The 19,845-nt window shown below is 38.9% G+C and overlaps 1 non-coding gene across 1 annotated transcript; it reads right to left on the bottom strand.

Annotated features, from left to right (window-relative positions):
* Nucleotides 1-2,360: 2,360 nt before the first annotated feature.
* On the bottom strand, nucleotides 2,361-2,467 carry LOC128292374 (small nucleolar RNA R71). Its single transcript, XR_008282359.1, has one exon. It is a non-coding gene; the product is annotated as a small nucleolar RNA R71 (small nucleolar RNA).
* Nucleotides 2,468-19,845: the final 17,378 nt, after the last annotated feature.

The raw sequence follows: 19,845 nt of genomic DNA, 5'->3' as shown, positions 1-19,845 counted from the left end.
CACTCAGGTCGATTAGATCTGACATTACCCACATTGCTACCGAGGTAGCTCTCGAGCTCACAAGTGGTCTATTCTGATCTCGTCGAGAGTAACCCGAAATGGCTTTTGAACGACTGAAGACATCATGGAACTTCTTTGGTACCGACTGGATTGACTTACTGAATGATCTCTTACGCGAGTCTCTAGCTTCAAAATCAGCTTTTCTCATCTCTTTCCCGAGGTCTTCAGCTTTGCAGGCTCGCTCAACCACTACTACGAACTCTTTTATCTTAAGTATGCCAACTAACAGTTTAATGTCTTCATTTAGCCTATCTTCGAATCTGATAAACCGTAATTTATACATATTTTTACCCCATGATTAACGCATTTTATGGATGATTTTTCCTTAGAATTGGTGAATTCGATGCTCCTAATACCTTAATTTCATGTTTTATACTTAGGTGAGCACAGGAGAGCGAAAAGAATGAGAAACGAGACAAAAACAAAGAAAATGGTCCAAAGTACGAAATCAACACGGCCTAGACTTCCTCAAAAGGGCATACCACACGGCCGTGTCAATTTGACAGAATCAAAGAAGGACTCACACGGGCGTGACCCTACTGAGCCCAAGTTGAGTCTAATTCAGAAAAAACTAATTTTGAGGGTTCCTAGGCATTCCAAAGCCTATAAATATACCCTAGAGGAAGAGAAAAGGGGACACGGAGAGAAGGAGGCAAGGAGCTACTCAAGGGAAGCCAATTGATCCATCTCAAAAGCTGGAGTCACCACCAAGACTGAAGATCTCCCCTCAATTTCCCTTCAGGAGTTTTGGGTTTTCGTTATGTTTTGTATTCATTATTCTTCTGAGATGTTTTCTTTTTTGGTTATGAACTAAATCCCCTAAATACCTATAGGGAATGAAACCTAAGACGAATCTTGTTATTATTTTCTGAATTGTATGATAAATATTTAACTTGTTCTTAACTATGCGTTCTTAATTCTTGTTTTGATATCCCAGGATACTGATTCAAGATAAGCTCTTATTCAAAGGAGGAATAGACCTTGTCTAAGAGTACATTTGTCATAATTAAGTGGAGTTGATTACGCGCCTAGACATAGGGTGACAAGATTTTGCCGGATTAGGGTGAAACCTAATAAGGGGATCCATAGATCAAGTTAATACAACCCTAGGGTGTTAATTAGAGAAAAGTTTCAATTATCCAATCTAGTGATTAGACATTATTAGTCCTGAATAGGGATAATAACATAACTTAGGGATCTCTACGGGATAAGTTAAATGAATAAATCGTCCGATTCGGAGCCAGAATAACAAGTAAAGTCTAAGTGGATTTTTCCTTAGGTATTGTCTTAATTCAATCGTTTTCCAAAAGTAATCCCCCAATTCTACTTTCTGCGAATTCTTAGTTTAGATAATTAGTTAGTTAAAACAAAACCCCCTTATTCTTAGGCTAGATAATGAAAAGACAATCATTACTAGTACTTTTAGTTCCTTTGGGTTTAATAATCTGGTCTTGCTAAAACTATACTACTGTTCGATAGGTACACTTGCTTACATCGTGATAATAGTTACTTTCAAGAACGATTAATTATAAATATTTAAAACCTATTACGAAATCACGCGATCAAGTTTTTGGCGTCGTTGCCGGGGAACTAAGATATTAGGAACTCTCAATTTTTATTACTTTAGCTATTTATTTTTCTTGCAATTTAATTTTAATTTTAATTTTATTATTATTTATTAATTTACTTTTTCTCTCTCTTGGAGGTTTTTATAGTTTATGACTAGAAGAAACCCGTCAGTACCACTACTTTTTGACGAAGAAATCGATCGCACAGTTCGTAGAAACCAAAGAGAAATAAGGCGAAACTTAAAATACACAGAGAACGAACAAGAGGACAATACTCAAAACCCAACCAAAGAGATGGCTGAAAACCAAGATAATCAGCTACCTCCTGCGATACACATTGAACTAGCGAATCAGAATCCTGCTCCTCGTCCTATGTATGATTTCGCTAAACCTACTTTAACAGGAACTGAGTCAAGTATAGTTAGGCTTGCTATTGCTGCAAATAATTTTGAACTAAAACCTTACACTATTCAAATGATACAGTAATTTGTTCAGTTTGATGGTTTGCAAGATGAGGATTCGAACACTCACTTGGCAAATTTCCTAGAATTCTACGATACATTTAAAATTAATGGCATTTCTGACGATGCCATTCGTTTTTGGTTATTCCCTTTTTCATTAATGAACAAAGCTAAACAGTGGTTGAACTCATTACCACGAGGGTCAATTACTACTTGGGAACAAATGACAGAAAAATATCTATTAAAATATTTTTCGCCGGCGAAAATGGCCAAATTACGTAATGATATCTCTTCGTTTGTGCAGATGGACTTAGAAACTCTTTACGATGCATGGGAGAGATACAAGGACTTACTGAGAAGGTGCCCTCACCATGGGTTACCACTTTGGCTATAGGTTCAAACATTCCATAATGGCCTGAGTCCTTCGACTCGACAAATGGTTGATACAGCTGCTGGCGGAACTATCAATAATAAAGCACCTGAAAATGCTTATGAGTTGATTGAAAAGATGTCACTGAATAACTATCAGTGGTAAGTCAGGAGGACTAAGCCAACTAAAAAAGTAGGCATTTATAACGTCGATTCGGTTACTATTCTGTCAAACCAGGTAGAACTTCTAAATAAAAAGTTAATGGTTTACTTGGTTCTGCTCAGGTACATCCAGTAATGAGGTGCGAAACGAATGGAGGAGGAATATGCACAGAGTATCAACCCTTCAACCCTAGCATCGAGGAGGAACAAGTCCAATATATGGGTAACAATAACTCTAGATCCCAAAATAACCCATATAGTAACACTTATAATGCAGGTTGGAGGAACCATCCCAATTTCTCGTGTGGCGGTCAAGGAAATCAAAGACCACAACATCCTCTGGGTTTTCAATAGCCACCCTATCAACAGGAAAAGAAATCAAACCTTGAAGAGATGCTGCCTAAATTTATCTTAGTGTCTGAAACCCATTTCCAGAACACTGAGACAGCACTTAAAAATCAACAAGCATCGATCCAATGGCTCGAAACTCAGATAGGCCAGCTGTCCAAACTAATTTCGGAAAGACCATTAGGAAGTTTACCTAGTAACACCAAATCAAAAGAGTATGTAAAAGTAGTTACACTAAGGAGTGGGAAAGTGTTAGCAGAATTTGAAAAGAAGCTAACACAAGAAGCCGTGATAAGTGAAAGGGGGAAGAAAAACCTAAAAATAATGACAAACCAGTGCCGAAGGAATATAAACCACCAGTTCCATACCCAGAAAAATTGAAAAATGACCGCATTGATGCACAATTTGGTAAGTTTCTTGAACTTTTTAAGCAATTACATATCAACTTACCTTTTGTTGAGGCCATCTCGCAGATGCCTACATACGCAAAATTTTTGAAGGAGCTTTTAACAAATAAAAGGAAGTTCGAGGACTTATCTACAATAGAACTCAACGAGGACTGCTCCGCCATACTCCAAAACAAAGCCAACCAAACTGAAAGATCCGGGAAGTTTTACTATCCCTTGCTTAATTGGTAGTCTGAATGTTGAGAAAGCACTAGCTGATTTAGGCGCTAGCATTAATTTGATGCCATATAAAATGTTCAAACAAATTAGTCTTGGGGAACCTAAACCCACTAGGATGAGTATTCAATTAGCCAATAGATCTATTAAATATCCTAGGAGCATTATAGAAGACGTACTTGTGAAAATAGATAAATTCATATTTCCTGTTGACTTTGTTGTGCTTGACGTGGATGAAGATGTGGAAGTGCCTTTAATTTTAGGGCGCCCATTTTTAGCCACTGCTAGGGTTGTAATTGATGTGGTTGACGATAAATTGGTACTTAGAGTTGGTGACTGGGAGATTATCTTTAAAATTTATGATGCTATGAGGTTTTCTAGGGAACATGATGATACATGTTATTTTATTGACTCTATTGACCATGTTACTCAAGACTCTTTTCAGGAAATTATACAGAAATACACGACGGAACTGTATCTAGCTCAAGAAGAGGAGACATATGATGAACCTAATGAGCATTCTTCAAGACAAGTAGAATATGAGGGCATTAAGATAAACAATGAACTTAAACAAAAACCCTCTATTGAAGAGCCTCCCAAACTGGAACTTAAACAATTACCAAACCACTTGGAATACGCATTCCTTGAAAATAATTCTACATTACCAGTTATTATTGCTTCTAACCTGCAACCCAAGGAGAAAGAGGAATTAATTCAAGTATTAAAAGAATATAAAAAGGCCATAGCTTGGAAAATTTTTGACGTTAAAGGAATCAGCCCTTCTTTTTGCACCCACAAAATTTTGATGGAAGATGAATACAAACCGTGTGTGCAAGCTCAAAGGCGTCTGAACCCTAACATGAAGGAAGTTGTTAAAGCTGAGGTAATTAAACTTCTAGATGCTAGAATTATTTATCCTATTTCTGACAGTTCTTGGATAAGTCCAGTGCAGGTTGTCCCTAGGAAAGGAGGAATGACGGTTGTGACTAACGAGAAGAATGAATTAATCCCAACAAGGACAGTCACAGGATGGAGAGTTTGCATTGACTACAGGAAACTGAATGATGCCACAAGAAAATATCACTTCCCTTTACCATTCATTAACCAAATGTTGGAAAGATTAACTAGACACATGTACTACTACTTTTTAGACAGACTCTCGGGCTACTTCCAAATCCCAATAGCTCTTAAAGATCAAGAAAAGATGACATTCACATGCCCATATGGTACGTTCGCTTATCGTAGAATGCCTTTTGGATTATGTAATGCTCTCACCACTTTTCAGTGCTGTATGATGGCCATCTTTGACGAACTCGTGGAAGATATCATGAAAGTATTTATGGATGATTTTTTGGTATTCGGTAACTCTTTCCATCTCTGCCTTAAAATTTTAAAACGAGTTTTAATAAGATGTGAGGAAACGAACCTTGTGCTTAACTGAGAGAAATGTCACTTCATGGTTCAAGAAGGTATTGTATTAGGGCATAAAATTTCTAGTAAAGGAATTGAAGTGGACAAATCCAAAATAGAAACAATCGAAAAATTACCCCCTCCTAGTTTGGTTAAGGCTATTAGAAGCTTTTTAGGACATGCTGGTTTCTATAGAATATTTATTAAGGATTTTTCTAAAATAGCTAAGCCTTTGACTAAATTGCTAGAAAAAGATATACCTTTTAATTTCAATCAAGAGTGTTTAGAAGCATTTAATACTTTAAAAGATAAATTAATTAATGCTCCAATCATAATTGCACCTAATTGGAACTTACCATTTGAATTAATGTGTGATGCAAGTGATTTTGCAGTAGGTGCAGTATTGGGACAGTGAAGAGACAAATGTTTTCAACCTATCTATTATGCTAGCAAAACTTTGACAGCTGCACAAGAGAATTATACTACTACGGAAAATGAACTGCTAGCTGTGGTTTTTGCATTTGATAAATTTCGATCATATCTCATATTGTCTAAAGTTGTTGTTTACACTAACCACTCCGCCCTTCGCTACCTTTTAACTAAAATTGATGCAAAACCTCAACTCATTCGATGGATTCTCCTATTGCAGGAATTTGACTTGGAAATTCAGGATAAGAAAGGAGCTGAAAATCTCGCAGCAGATCATCTGTCCAGGCTTGAGAACTCCAATACCAAAGAACTAGATGAAGTTGAAATAAATGATTCGTTTCCTGAAGAACAATTTTTCACTATACCTGACTCCGAGGTACTTTGGTTTGTAGACATCGCGAATTTTGTAGCTGCTAACATTATCCTAAAAGGGTTAACACACCAGCAAAAGAAGCGATTCTTTAATGATGTCAAAAGCTACTTTTGGGACGACCCCTTTTTTTTCGTAGATGTGCAGATTAAGTCATTAGAAGATGCGTTACAAGATCAGAAACATCAACAATACTGGAACATTGCCACTCAAGGCCAACTAGAGGACACTATAGTGGAAGTAAGACCGCACATAAAATACTTGAATCAGGTTTTTATTGGCCCTCGTTATCCAGAGCGCTAAATGGTACGTTACTTCATGTGATAAATGCCAACGGATAGGTAACATATCTAAACATGATGAAATGCCTCAAAACTATATGCTTTCATGTGAAATATTATACATTTGGGGTATCGATTTCATGGGCCCATTTTCCAGTTCATTTAGGAATAAATACATCTTAGTAGTAGTTGATTATATGTCCAAATGTGTGGAAGCCCAAGCTCTACCTACTAATGATGCAAGTGTGGTAGTACGTTTCCTTAAGAAACTCTTCTCGAGATTCAGAACACCTAGAGAAATTATCAGTAACAAGGGCACTTATTTTTGTAATACCAAATTTGAAAAAACTTTTAAGAACTACGGAGTTCATCATAGAACAACCACCCCATACCATCTCAAACTAATGGACAAGTTGAAGTGGCAAACCGAGAAATCAAACGGATCCTTGAAAAAATAGTAGAATAAAATAGAAAAGATTGGGCAATGAAAGTAGATGATGCCTTATGGGCTTACAGAACTGCTTTTAAGACCCCCATAGGGACATTACCTTACAGACTTGTTTATGGAAAAAGTTGTCATCTACCATTCGAACTAGAGCATAAAGCTTTTTGGGCTATTAAATTTATAAACCTTGATCTTGAACTTGCAGGAAAAAATAGGTTGATGCAGCTGAACGAACTTGATGAGTGGTGAGCCAATGCATATGAAAACTCATGCCTATACAAGGAAGCAACAAAGCGGTGCCATGGCACTCGTTTAAAGCAATGAAAACAATTTGAAGTTGGAGATCTTGTCCTCCTATACAACTCAAGACTCAAATTGTTTCCTGGGAAACTTAAATCACGATGATCAGGACCTTTCGTAATTCAATCTGTTCTTCCATATGGCACAATAGAGGTAAGTCACCCATTACACGGTACTTTCAAAGTAAATGGACATCGTTTCAAACTTTATAACGGTGAGAATTTTAAAGATGATGGAGAGGAGCTACGACTCCACAAACCGCCCTGAATAAACCAACAAGGTAACAGTCGAGCTTAGACTATAAACAAGCACTTCTCGGGAGGCAACTCGAGTACTAACGATTTAAATTATTAAACATCTAGGTCACTAACAGTGTCTTTGAAGCACAGGTTCCCAACTCCACACGACCGATCACACAGTCGTGCTTAAGGTCATGTGACCACCACGGACGGTAACACGGCCGTGTGATACGACCATGAGAAAATAGGGTAAAAGTTATCTTTCCCAACATGGGATTCGATAATTGGCCACGGGCGTGCGACCTGGTCGTGGTCAAATCTGCCAGATGAACACGGGTGTGCGAAATGCCTACGTCTATCACCTGTGGACAACACTATCAAAATAACAGGAGCGTGCGCAGAGCTACACGACCATGGGAGAAATGAACCACATCACACAAGGTCATGTAACATGATTATGTAGCCACACGGTCTAGACACACAGGCGTGTCCGAAGGCCGTGTGACAACATCTCACTTCATGACAAACACGGGTTGGACACGATCCACACGGGCTTGCGAATCGGCCGTGCCACTTAAAAAATTAGATTATCTATCTTATTTTATTTTTATTTTATTAATTTTTGAAGATTCTTTTGTTTTTAAAAACGGCTTATCTTTATGATTACTATCAAATTATTCCCCCAATTCTCCTTTTGTCCTTCAGAATCATGTTTGTCCTCTAGCTTTATTTCCAACCACTCACTCTCGCTAATCCAGGAATTTCATCCATTTTTAACTCAGGAAGTTTCACTTTTCTCCCTATCTTATGAACTTACACTTACATTTGTCAAAATATCTATGTTTGTACATTGAGGACAATGTACATCTTAAGTGTGGGGGGATATTCATTTCATTTTCAGAAAAATCCCTGAATGACTGCCTTGTTCTCTTGAAAAGCTTTCATATCATATTTAGGATAAATTTTGATTGATTTATGATTTTGATTGATATATCTTGAATTAAAACATAGTCATTTATACATTGATTGTTTAAACTTTAAGACATTAGAGAATTAAGCATGATAAGTTGATTTTTAAGAATTTAAAAATTTAGGTTGTTTGCCTAAAGTTTAGGTATTACTTTGAGTTGGAATTCACAAGTTTTAAACATCAAAAAGCCATAATTCTTGTGAGATTTTTGAGCCTTTTAAGCATCTTTTAATTCTTTCATGCTCACTTTTATTATTACTTTGAGTGCGTCAGTATTGAACTGTTATTCTAGAACTTGCTTGATTATGCATGTCAAGACCACACCATTTGATTTGATATGTCAAAATGATTAAGACACTTAGGATTAACCCACTCATGCCATGAAAAGCCTACGTCCAAAATTAACCCCTAATGAACCCCTTTAAGCCTAACAAACCATTTTTTTGTATTACCTGTAATATTAACCCTTAACCCATTATTGTTGAAATTCCATAAATTAAATTTGATCCTTATTTTTGTCGAGATTTGAATTGAAATAGTTACTCAGCTATGTCTTGTTCTTAATAGTTATTCTATGTTATTTAACTTGTTCTTAAAAAAAAAAAACTGCGTATACACATTAGTACTAATATTTTATTTTTTTGAGCTTAAGTATTTAAATTTCATATTCTGAGAAGAAGCTCTTTTGTACGCAAGTGATGATTAAATCTTCTAGTTAAGTGATTTTTCAATTCAATCTTGAGTCTAACAATTTCTTTCAGCTTGTGACCACACCCCCTAACCAAAACCATGTTACAACCATCTAAAGACCTTTTAATTAATGAATCATCTCAATTTATAGTGGTGGAGATGTGATTTTCATGCAAGCCTATGGTAATAACTTTTCATATTGACTGATAAATGCTACTTACATTGTCCTTAAACACTTTGAGTGATTTGAGTTAATCTTTAGTGAGGATGTTAAACTCTGTGAGATTTCGAATTGAGGTAACCACTTAGATAAGGGGAGATGCCTAAAGGTTTGCATGATGAAATACTCAACTTGGAATGTTTGAAACTTTGAAGTTCTTTCAGTTGAATTTTCAATGTAAGATTACCTATAGATTATTTTGAGATATTATCGATAGAAATTATAGGTTGAAAAGAATTTATTTTGAATATGAGTTGAGAATTTTGCTTGAGGACAAGAAAATGCATCAGTGTAGAGGTATTTGATAAACCGTAATTTATACATATTTTTACCCCATGCTTAACGCATTTTATGGATGATCTTTCCCTAGAATTGGTGAATTCGATGCTCCTAATGCCTTAATTTCATGTTTTATACTTAGGTGAGCATAGGAGATCGAAAGGAACGAGAAACAAGCCAAAAACGGAGAAAATGGGCCAAAGTAAGAAATCAACACGACCTGGACTTCCTCACACGGGCATACCACACGGCCGTGCCAATCTGGCAGAATCAAGCACGACTCACATCGGCGTGTCACACGAGCGTGTCCCTGCCGAACCCTAGTTGAGTCCAATTCAGAAAAGGCTAATTTTGAGGGTTCCTAAGCATTCCAAAGCCTCTAAATACATCCTAAAGGAAGAGGAAAGGGGACACAGAGAGAAGGAGGTAGGGAATTGCTCAAGGGAAGCTGGAGTCACCATAAATACTAAAGATCTCCCCCTCAATTTCCCTTCAGGAGTTTTGAGTTTTCTTTATGTTTTCTATTCATTATTCTTTTGAGATGTTTTCCTTTCTAGTTATGAAATAAATCCCCTAAATACCTAAGGGGAATAAAACCTAAGACGAATCTTGTTATTATTTTTTGAATTGTATGATAAATATTTAACTTGTTCTTAATTATGTGTTCTTAATTCTTGTTTTGATATCCCAAGATACTGATTCAAGATAAGCTCTTATTCAGAGGAGGAATAGACTCTGTCTAAGAGTACATTTGTCATAATTAAGCGGAGTTGATTGCGCGCCTAGACATAGGGTGACAAGATTTTGCCGGATTAGGGTGAAACCTAATAAAGGGATCCATAGATCGAGTTAATACAACCCTAGCGAGTTAATTAGAGAAAAGTCTCACTTATTCAATATAGGGATTAGACGTTATTAGTCCTGAATAGGGATAATAACATAACTTAGGGATCTCTACGGGATAAGTTAAATAAATAAATTGTCCGATTCGGAGCCAGAATAACAAGTAAAGTCTAGGTAGATTTTTCCTTAGGTATTATCTTAATTCAATCATTTTCCAAAAGTAATCCCCCAATTCTAATTTCTGCAAATTCTTAGTTTAGATAATTAGTTATTTAAAATAAAACCCCCTTATTCTTAGGCTAGATAATAAAAAAAATGTCATTACTAGTACTTTTAGTTCCTTTGGGTTCGACAATCCAGTCTTGCAAAAACAATACTACTGTTCGATAGGTACACTTGCCTACATCATGATAACTTTTAAGAACGATTCTTTATAAATATTCAAAACCTTTCACACGAAAAACATGATCAGAATCTTTTACACATTATGGCTTCAGTAGAAACACACTCTCTGGCTTACCAACTAAGTCTCACAAATTTTTGCTCATACTCTATCACTGTCTGTAATGCCCCAAAATTTGGGCCTAGATGAAATGGGCTTTGGGTCTCATAAAATTTTTAAGTGAGCAAGAAAATGACATATGACATGAGGCTTTCAAGATGTAAGGAATTTGAAATGTCGAGGTATGTTGGAGAATTTTTGGGTTCGAGTTTTGTGGTGGAGGAATTTTAATTTAATTATTAAAGGAATTAGGGTTGGGAGTAGTTGGGCTTTTAAATAAAGATAGGGGAAAATGGCATCAAAAAGCCTTGTGGAGGAGTGGCTAAGTGACGCCGCTTAGGGTGTAGGGAGGTGGTGTTAGTAGATAGCAAGGAGATCTGAGGCTCGAATCCTAGCTTAGTATTTTTAGAAGTTTAATTTTGGCCTTCTAGAAGGTTGGAAGTGGCGTGAAGATGGACTCCAAGGGGAGTGTTCAGAAGAAAAAATTTAGGAAATAGATTAGGGAGTTATCAAAGAGAAAAACGAGGAGATGAGAAGAGGGAAGTGATAGAGCGAAATGGGGAATTGAGGGTCAGGCAATTCGGCTATAGGGGCTATAAATAGGTGTCGAATGAGGGGTGGCTAGGCTAATGCCGAATTCCCTTCACCTTGTTGCCAGAAACACTTCTCCTAAAAGTTAAAAACCCATTGTTTTGCTTTCTTTCTTTATGTCGATTTTCCCTCTTTTCCTCTACACAATTTTCTTTGTTCCACTTTTGGGTTAGCTAATTCCTTCTTCTACTCTTCTTCTTTAATTTGTGCCAAATAAACCTTATTCACCATACTATTTTGAAAGCCAAAAAGCCGAATCTCCCTTGGGTCGATTACTCTTTTGGTGTAAGTACCTTATCTCTTTTTCAGCTAGTATTGTTAATACCGATTACTTCCCTCCCTCACTCTTTCTAATCAACTTTGGTAGGGAATTAGTATCAGATCTCAGGTTTTAGCTCTCTACCAAATTACTCCTTAGGTGTTTTGCGGTTTGGTAACTATTTCTCTCTTATTGACTAAGGTTGGCCGAATGATCTTAAGTGAGATAAAGGGGTGAATTATGTTGCATGCTAGTCCCCTAGTATTTGGTTTTAATGAGTACGGTTAATACAGATCTAAGGAGTACATGATCAAGGAAAAAACCATTAGGGATTGATGTTCAAGGTAAGGTTAAGGTAAGGTTTCGATTTTTTTGGGTAAAATATGTGTTAAGCGTACGATGAATGGAAGGGTGATATCATTTGTAGGTTGGTGACTAAGGGAATCGCAGCACGCTTGCTTACCAGGTGTGTGCTTACACTGCACACACAAGTAGATCGGGAAAAGCCGAAATGTCAAAAAGCCGAAAGTTTGACTACGGTAGTCTTGCAAGTGCGCGAACTCTCATAAGGGGGAGACCGATAGGTTATTTGAGGCCCATGGGTGAATCCAAGGACTTGGGTTGTGAATAGGCCAAATGGGCCGGAATGGGCTAAATGGGCCCGAGGGGCTGTTGGGCCAATATTAGGAAAAATTTGATAAATGATGCTATGTGATAGAAAATTTGTATGTGAGCATGAATATAATGAGATTGGACCTAATGGGCCATTTGAATGTGAATTGGGCCTGATGGGCCAAATGAACGTGAATTTGGTTGGATGGGCCATATAAGTGAGATTGGGCCTAGTGGGTCATATATATGTCTGTAGGGGCTTTGGGGCTTAGTATATGATGACTACATAAAACTTAATTAAATTGTTGAGACCGTGGACAAGTCATAGGGTAAGGTATGGCAATGGGTATATGCATGTCTAGGATTGGATCTAGGGAGAGCTTGGTACTTAAGCGGTCATAATGACCCACCACCTCTTCCTTGGAATCCTACCTGGTGCATAGTATTCATTTATCTTAGCTCACGGGATTTGTTAACGGGCCAAGGTAAGTGAAAACCATAATAAAGGGAAAATTACCGAAATGCCTCTAATGGCGAAAATAACCAAAATACCTCTACGTGTTGAATGTAAGTTTAATGGATGTAACATGCATATCTACTACATACAAACGATATTCTGTTTAGGTTGCATATGGGTTGGGAATTATGGAACAGAGGAAGTATATGAGGATCGCATGGTTACCTAACAATCGTGGATCCCCCGACAGCTTTTAAGCCCAATATGTAAATGAAGGTAGTTCCACAACCGAGCTACCCTAGATGTGTATCGGTTGCATAGGTCGATATTTATATCCTCACACGATGTGTATCGGGGGACGAAGTTGGTGTGTAGCGGATGGATTATTGGAATGGGATTACACTGCATTGCATATGCTTAATGTCTGTTCGAGGGATGTGCACACTGAGTTTTCGAAAACTCACCCCTCTTTTATTTTTCTCAGGTGATGCTCAATAAGAGGTTCGATGTCTGGAGGGACTCTGGGTGGCCAGCTAGTGAGGCAGCTTGGACTTGTTTGTTCTACTAAAAAAAACATTTAGTTTTTGATTTATTAAGTGATTTTAGACTGGATTGTAATAAGGCCTTCCCTTTTTCTTATTATTTGGATTATTATTTTTATGCGATGTAATTATGAGAGGTTGAACATGCTTTCTTGAATTATAGCATGTTTACTATGTTTTCGCAACTAAAATGATAAGTTTTCTTAAATCAAATGTTTTAAACAAATCTTTCGCAACTGAAAAGAGTGTTTTCATAATATAACTAAGGTTTCATATCTTAAGGGAGGGTTTTCAATGAAAATAAGGTTTTCACTTAAACACTTCAATGTGATGCGCCAAATTAAACTATTGTGTCTGGGCTGAGTTTAGGGTGTTACATTTAGTGGTATCAGAGCCCAGGTTGTAAAACACGGGCTGTGAAGTGGGCCTTATTATTTGGTTTCTTTTTGGTTTTAAAAATATATATATAATTTTTACAATGTCTTGGAAAAGGGGAAGTCTTGCTGAGCGGCACACCGAGTCTCCGACGTCGAACCATGTAAGTTCTTTGGATCTTAAGCCTGTTTAAATTGTTATACAGTAGATAGTTAGAGGGCTACTTTAGATGATTATGTTAGAATAGAACTGAAGCCCGTAGGATCCTGAAATTGTAGAGAATTTTCAAAGAACAATCTTCTCTTAAATTACTTCCATAAAACATCGAGTTCATTATTGAACTAACTAAAACTTTATAAAATTTTCAATCTAGAAAATACGTGAATCAACGATGAGTGCTAGAAGAGGTACAAGAGGCCGTGGCCGAGGCCACGAAAGTGTTAGGGCTGAATCGTCGGTATTGGGTCATGTGCCCAATATTAGAGTAGAAGAGGTTCCAGGCCTCACCCGTGGCTGAGAATGCATAGTATGATCACGCCACGGGGGATGATGCATTGTCGTAGGCAATGCTAAGGATTTTGGAGAGGGTCGTTAGGCCCAATAATGGTACGAGAAATTAGGGGTCCATTCCGGAGCAACTTCGATCAAATGGGGTTGAGATTTTTAAAGGTATGGCTGGTGTAGCTCCTAATGTGGCTGAATATTGGTTGGAGGCCACAGAATGGATAATGGAGGATCTCGACTGTTCACTTGAACAAAAGCTGAAAGGGGTAGTGTCACTACTAAGGGAAGAAGCTTACCAGTGGTAGCTGACAGTGAAAGAGGGAACTCAACCTGAGCAAGTCACTTGGGAGTTCTTCAAAGCTACATTCCAAGGAAAGTATGTTGGTACAAGCTTTGTAGATGCTAGAAGGAAGGAGTTCCTGAACTTGACCTAGGGAAACAGATCTGTGGCGGAGTATGAGGCGAAATTCTTGCGCCTTAGTAGGTAAGCAAGTGTTATGGTGGCTACGGACTATGAGCGATGCGTTAGGTTTGAGGATGGACTAAGAGATAGCCTCATGGTATTGATAGCTCCACAAAAGGAATGAGTTTTCTCGGAGTTGGTGGAGAAAGGAAATATAGCAAAGGAGGTGAAGCGCACGGAGCGCCTGAATCGACAAAAAGAATGGGGTAAGAATAAAAGAGAGGCTGAGACTCCTGGGGTTGGACAGAGGCCTAGGGCTAAGGCTAGGGTTATTGGGCTAGTTAGAGCAGGGCCCTCTGCTGTTAATCCAGGGGTGCCACCTTGTACTGATTATGGGAGAAGCCATAGAGGCGAGTGTTGGAAGAGGACGAGAGCTTGTTCAGCTTGTGGGTCTATGGAGAATAGGATTTGGAGTTGCCCTAAAATGCTAAGGCGAGTTCCAGTCGTGGGCCAAGGTAGTGCTCAGCCACCAAAGGGTGGTCAGCTGCTGCTAAGGGGTCGTGGGTAGGCCAGAGGTGGTAACTGCAATGGACATTGACGTGGAGCACCAGTTGAAAATGCAGGCCATGCTGAGGCAAGACAGCTAACTTTGGTTTATACTGCTCGTCACCGAGAAGACAGGGATGCCTCAGATGTGATAACGGGTATGTTCTTTATTATGAGTTATCTTACACAACATTAATTGATATTGGATCGATGCATTCATATGTTGCATACAATCTGATTGAACCTTTGGGTGATATGTTTGAGATTACTGCAAATGGGATGACTGTGATAAGTCTGTTAGGTCAGTCAGTGGGAGTGAATAAGTTGTTTAGAGAGGTACCCTTAGTATTCCAAGGGGTTACCTTTTTAGCGGATTTGATGGAGCTGTCGTTTAGTGAGTTTAACTTAATCTTAGGTATGGATTGGCTGGTGAAGCATCGAGCCACATTGGTTTGGTATTATCTGACGAATGTAATTTCAGTATTAAGGGCGAAAAAGTTGGTTCGAAAGGGATGCGAAGCCTATTTGGCTTACATTAGCAATACAGAGGTTAATAACCCTTCTGTTAAGGAGTTGAGAACGGTTAAGTAATTTCCTGATGTCTTTCCCGAGGAGCTACTTAGGTTGCCACCCAGCAGGGAAGTAGAATTTGGAATTGAATTGTTACCTGGTACGGCTCCGGTGTCCATCGCTCCTTATCGGATGGCACCAAAAGTGTTGGTGGAACTTAAGGCACAGATTCAGGAATTTTTGGATTGAGCATTCATCCGGCCAAGTGTGTCTCCTTGGGGAGCCTTGGTGTTATTCATGAAGAAGAAAGATAGGACATTGCGAATGTGCATTGACTACCAGTAGTTAAACAAGTTAACTATTAAAAACAAGTACCCTCTGCCGAGAATTGATGATCTTTTTGATCAGTTTAGGGGAGCTTCCATTTTCTGGAAGATTGACTTGCGTTTGGGGTATCACCAATTGTGGGTTAAGGAGGCGGATGTTCATAAGACAGCTTTCAGAACTCGTTATGGGTATTACGAGTTCTTGGTGATGCCATTCGGGCTGACGAACGCACCGGCCGCTTTCATGGATCTCATGAATTAGGTTTTCCAACCCTACTTGGATCGATTCGTGGTAGTCTTTATAGATAACATTTTGGTGTACTCAAGAGATAAGAATGAGCATGATGTGCACTTAAGGACTGTGTTACAGACTTTGAGGGAGAAGCAGTTGTATGACAAATTTAGTAAGTGCAAATTTTGGCTAAGGAAGGCTATATTTTTAAGACATGTGGTGTCAGCTGAGGGGATGAAAGTGGATCCTCGAAAAATCGAGGCAGTGTTAGAATGGAAAACACCCAAGTCGGTGTTGGAAATTTGAAGTTTTCTAGGCTTGGCAGGATACTATAGGCAGTTTGTTGAGGGCTTTTCAGTAATTGCTGCACCGTTAACTAAGTTGTTAAGGAAGGGGGTACTGTTTGTTTGGACGGATAGGTAGTAAGAGAGTTTTGGAAAACTTAAGAAAGTTTTAACTGAGGCCCCTGTGTTGATTCAGCCAGTGCTTGGGAAGGAGTTTATAGTTTATAGTGACGCGTTGCATGTGGGCCTAGGATGTGTATTGATGCAAGAAGGAAAGGTGGTTGTGTATGCGTCACGGTAACTTAAGACTCACAAGGTGAATTACCCAACCCATGATTTGGAGCTAGCTGCGGTGGTTTTCGCACTAAAGATATGGAGGCATTACTTATACAGGGAGAAGTGTATAATTTATTCGGACCATAAGAGCTTGAAGTACCTCTTTACCCAAAAGGAGCTCAACCTTGGGTAGCGTAGGTGGGTGGAATTATTAAAGGATTATGATTGCATGATTGAATACCACCCTGGCAAAGCAAATGAGGTAGCCGACGCATTGAGTCGTAGGGTTAAGTTAGACTTGAGGGCTATGCTCACCTGATTAATCTTGTTGGATGATGGTAGCTTGTTAGCTGAACTTCAAGTAAAACTGGTGTGGGTCGAGTAGATAAAGAGTAAGTAGTTAGTGGATGAGACTTTGGGTGCTCGTTTTAAACAAGTAGAGAGTGGGGAGACCTCAGACTTTGGGATAAATAGTGAAGTAGTATTATGTTTCTGTAGGAGAATGTGTATACCAGAGGATAATGATCTAAGGCAGTCCCTTCTGTGGGAAGCACATAGCGGTCTCTGCGTAATGCATCCTAGTGGAAACAAGATGTATCGCAATTTACGTGAGCTTTATTGGTGGCCTGGACTTAAGCGAGAGGTTATAGAGTTCGTAAGCAAATGTTTAGTTTGTCAAAAAGTGAAAGCGAACCATCAGTTGCCTTCAGGGTTACTTTAGCCAGTGAAGATTCCACTCTGGAAGTGGGAAAGGATCACTATAGACTTTGTTAGTAGGCTACCCTTGACGCCTACTAGGAAAGACTCAATATGGGTTATAGTGGATCGGTTAACCAAGTCTGCCCATTTTGTACCGGTTCGCACCGATTACTCATTGCAAAAGCTGGCGAGGTTATATGTGGCGAAGATTGTAAGATTGCATAGAGTGCCAATCTCCATAATATCTGATAGGGACCCATGTTTCACTTCGGAAATTTGGAAGAAGCTACATGAGGTGTTAGGTACTAGGTTGAACTTCAGTACGGCGTTCCACCCTCAACCTGATGGACAATCGGAAAGGGTGATCCAAGTATTGGAGATATGTTGAGGGGATGTGTGATTGAGTTTCAAGGTAGCTGGGAGGACTATTTTCCATTGGCTGAATTCGCGTAAAATAATAGCTATCAAGCAAGTATTGGGATGGATCCGTATGAGGTACTATATGGGCGAAGGTGTCGAAATCCAACATATTGGATGGAGTTGGGCGAACGAAGAGTTTTGGGCCTTGAGTTAGTAGCAAATACTGAGGATAAGGTGAAGTGGATTCGGGATCAGTTGAAGGAGGCCTCGGATAGACAAAAATCATATGCTGACCTTAAGCATCTTGAGATAGAGTATGCAGTGGAGGACTTAGCTTTCCTTAAGGCCTCTCCGTGGAAGAAGGTGTTAAGGTTTGGACAGAAGGGGAAGCTAAGCCCAAGGTTCATTGGGCCATATCGGGTTGTAAGGTAGATTGGGCCAGTCGCTTATCAACTAGAGTTACCTCCTAAACTGAGCCAGATCCACGACGTCTTTCATGCTTCCATGCTAAGGCGGTATCACTCGGATCCTTCACTTGTCGTGGTGGTGGAAGAGATTGAGGTTAGGCTAGATCTAACTTTCGAGGAAGAGCCCGTATAAATAACTGATCGTGATGTTAACATACTAAGAAGGAAGTCCGTTCCATTAGTCAAAGTGCTTTGGCGTAATCACAAAGCTGAGGAGGCTACTTGGGAACTTGAGGAAGCGATGCAACGTCAATATCCTCAACTGTTTGGATCATGTAAAATTTTGAGGACGAAATTTCTTTTAAGGTGTAGAGTAGTAACGTCCCAAATTTTGGACCTAGATGAAATGGGCTTTGGGTCTCATATTTATTTTTAAGTGAGCAAGAAAATGACAAATGACATGTTGGCTTTAAGGGTTTAAGGAATTTGAAGTGTTGAGGTATGTCAGAGAAGTTTTGGGTTCAAGTTTTATGGTGGAGGAATTTTAATTTAATAATTAAAGGAATCAGGGTTGGGAGTCGTTGGGCTTTTAAATAAAGATAGGGGAAAATGGCATAAAAAAGCCTTGTAGACGAGTGGCTAAATGATGCCACTTAGGGGGTAAGGAGGTGGCGTTAGTAGATAGTAAGGAGATTCGAGGTTTGAATCCTAGCTTAGTATTTTTAGGAGTTTAATTTTGGCCTTCTAGAAGGTTGGAAGTGGCGTGAAGATGGACTCTAAGGGGAGTGTTTAGAAGAGAAAATTTAGGAAATAGATTGGGGAGTTATCAGGGAGAAAAAAGAGGAGATGCGAAGGGGAAAGTGATGGCGCTGAATGGGGAATTGAGGGGCAGACAATTCAGCTATGGGGGCTATAAATAGGTGCCAAATAGGGGGTGGCCAGGCTAATGCCGAATTCCCTTCACCTTGTTGCCAGAAACCATTTTTCGTAAAAGCCAAAATCCCTTTGTTTTACTTTCTTTCTTTGTACCGATTTTCCCTCTATTCCTCTACATAATTTTCTTTATTCCACTTTTGGGTTAGCTGATTCCTTCTTCTACTCTTCTTCTTTAATTTGCGCCAAATAAACCTTATTCACCATACTAGTTTGAAAGCCGAAAAGTTGAATCTCCCTTGGGTTGATTACTATTTTGGTGTAAGTACCTTACCTCTTTTTTGGCTAGTATTTTTAATACTGATTACTTCCCTCCCTCACTCTTTATAATCAACTTTGGTAGGTAATTAGTATCAGATCTCGAGTTTTAGCTCTCTGCCAAATTACTCCTTAGGTGTTTTGCGGTTTGGTAAGTATTTCTCTCTTATTGACTAAAGTAGGCCGAATGGTCTTAAGTGAGATAAGGGGGTGAATTATGTTGGATGCTAGTCCCTTAGTATTTGGTTTTAAAGAGTAAGATTAATGCAGGTCGAAGGAGTACGTGATCAAGGAAAAAAACTATTAGGGATTGGTGTTCAAGGTAAAGTTAAGGTGAGGTTTTGGTTTTTTTGGGTAAAATATGTGTTAAGTGTACGATTAATGCAAGGATGATATCGTTTGTAGGTTGGTGACTAAGGGAATCACAGCACGCTTGCTTACCAGGTGTGTACTTACACTGTACACACAAGTAGATCGGCAAAAGCCGAAATGTCGAAAAGCCAAAAAGCTGAAAAGTCGAAAGTTTGGCTACGGAAGTCTTGTGAGTGCGCGAACACTCGTAAGGGGGAGACCGATAGGTTGCCTGAGGCCCATGGGCGAATCCAAGGACTTGGGTTGTGAATAGGCCAAATGGGCCGGAATGGGCTAAATGGGACCGAGGGGCTGTTGGGTTTATATTAGGAAAAATTTGATAAGTGATGC

This window comes from Gossypium arboreum, chromosome 4, assembly GCF_025698485.1.
Source record: "Gossypium arboreum isolate Shixiya-1 chromosome 4, ASM2569848v2, whole genome shotgun sequence".
NCBI lineage: Eukaryota > Viridiplantae > Streptophyta > Magnoliopsida > Malvales > Malvaceae > Gossypium > Gossypium arboreum.
Note: the sequence above shows the minus strand (reverse complement) of the source record. Positions and strands in the feature narration are given on the sequence as shown.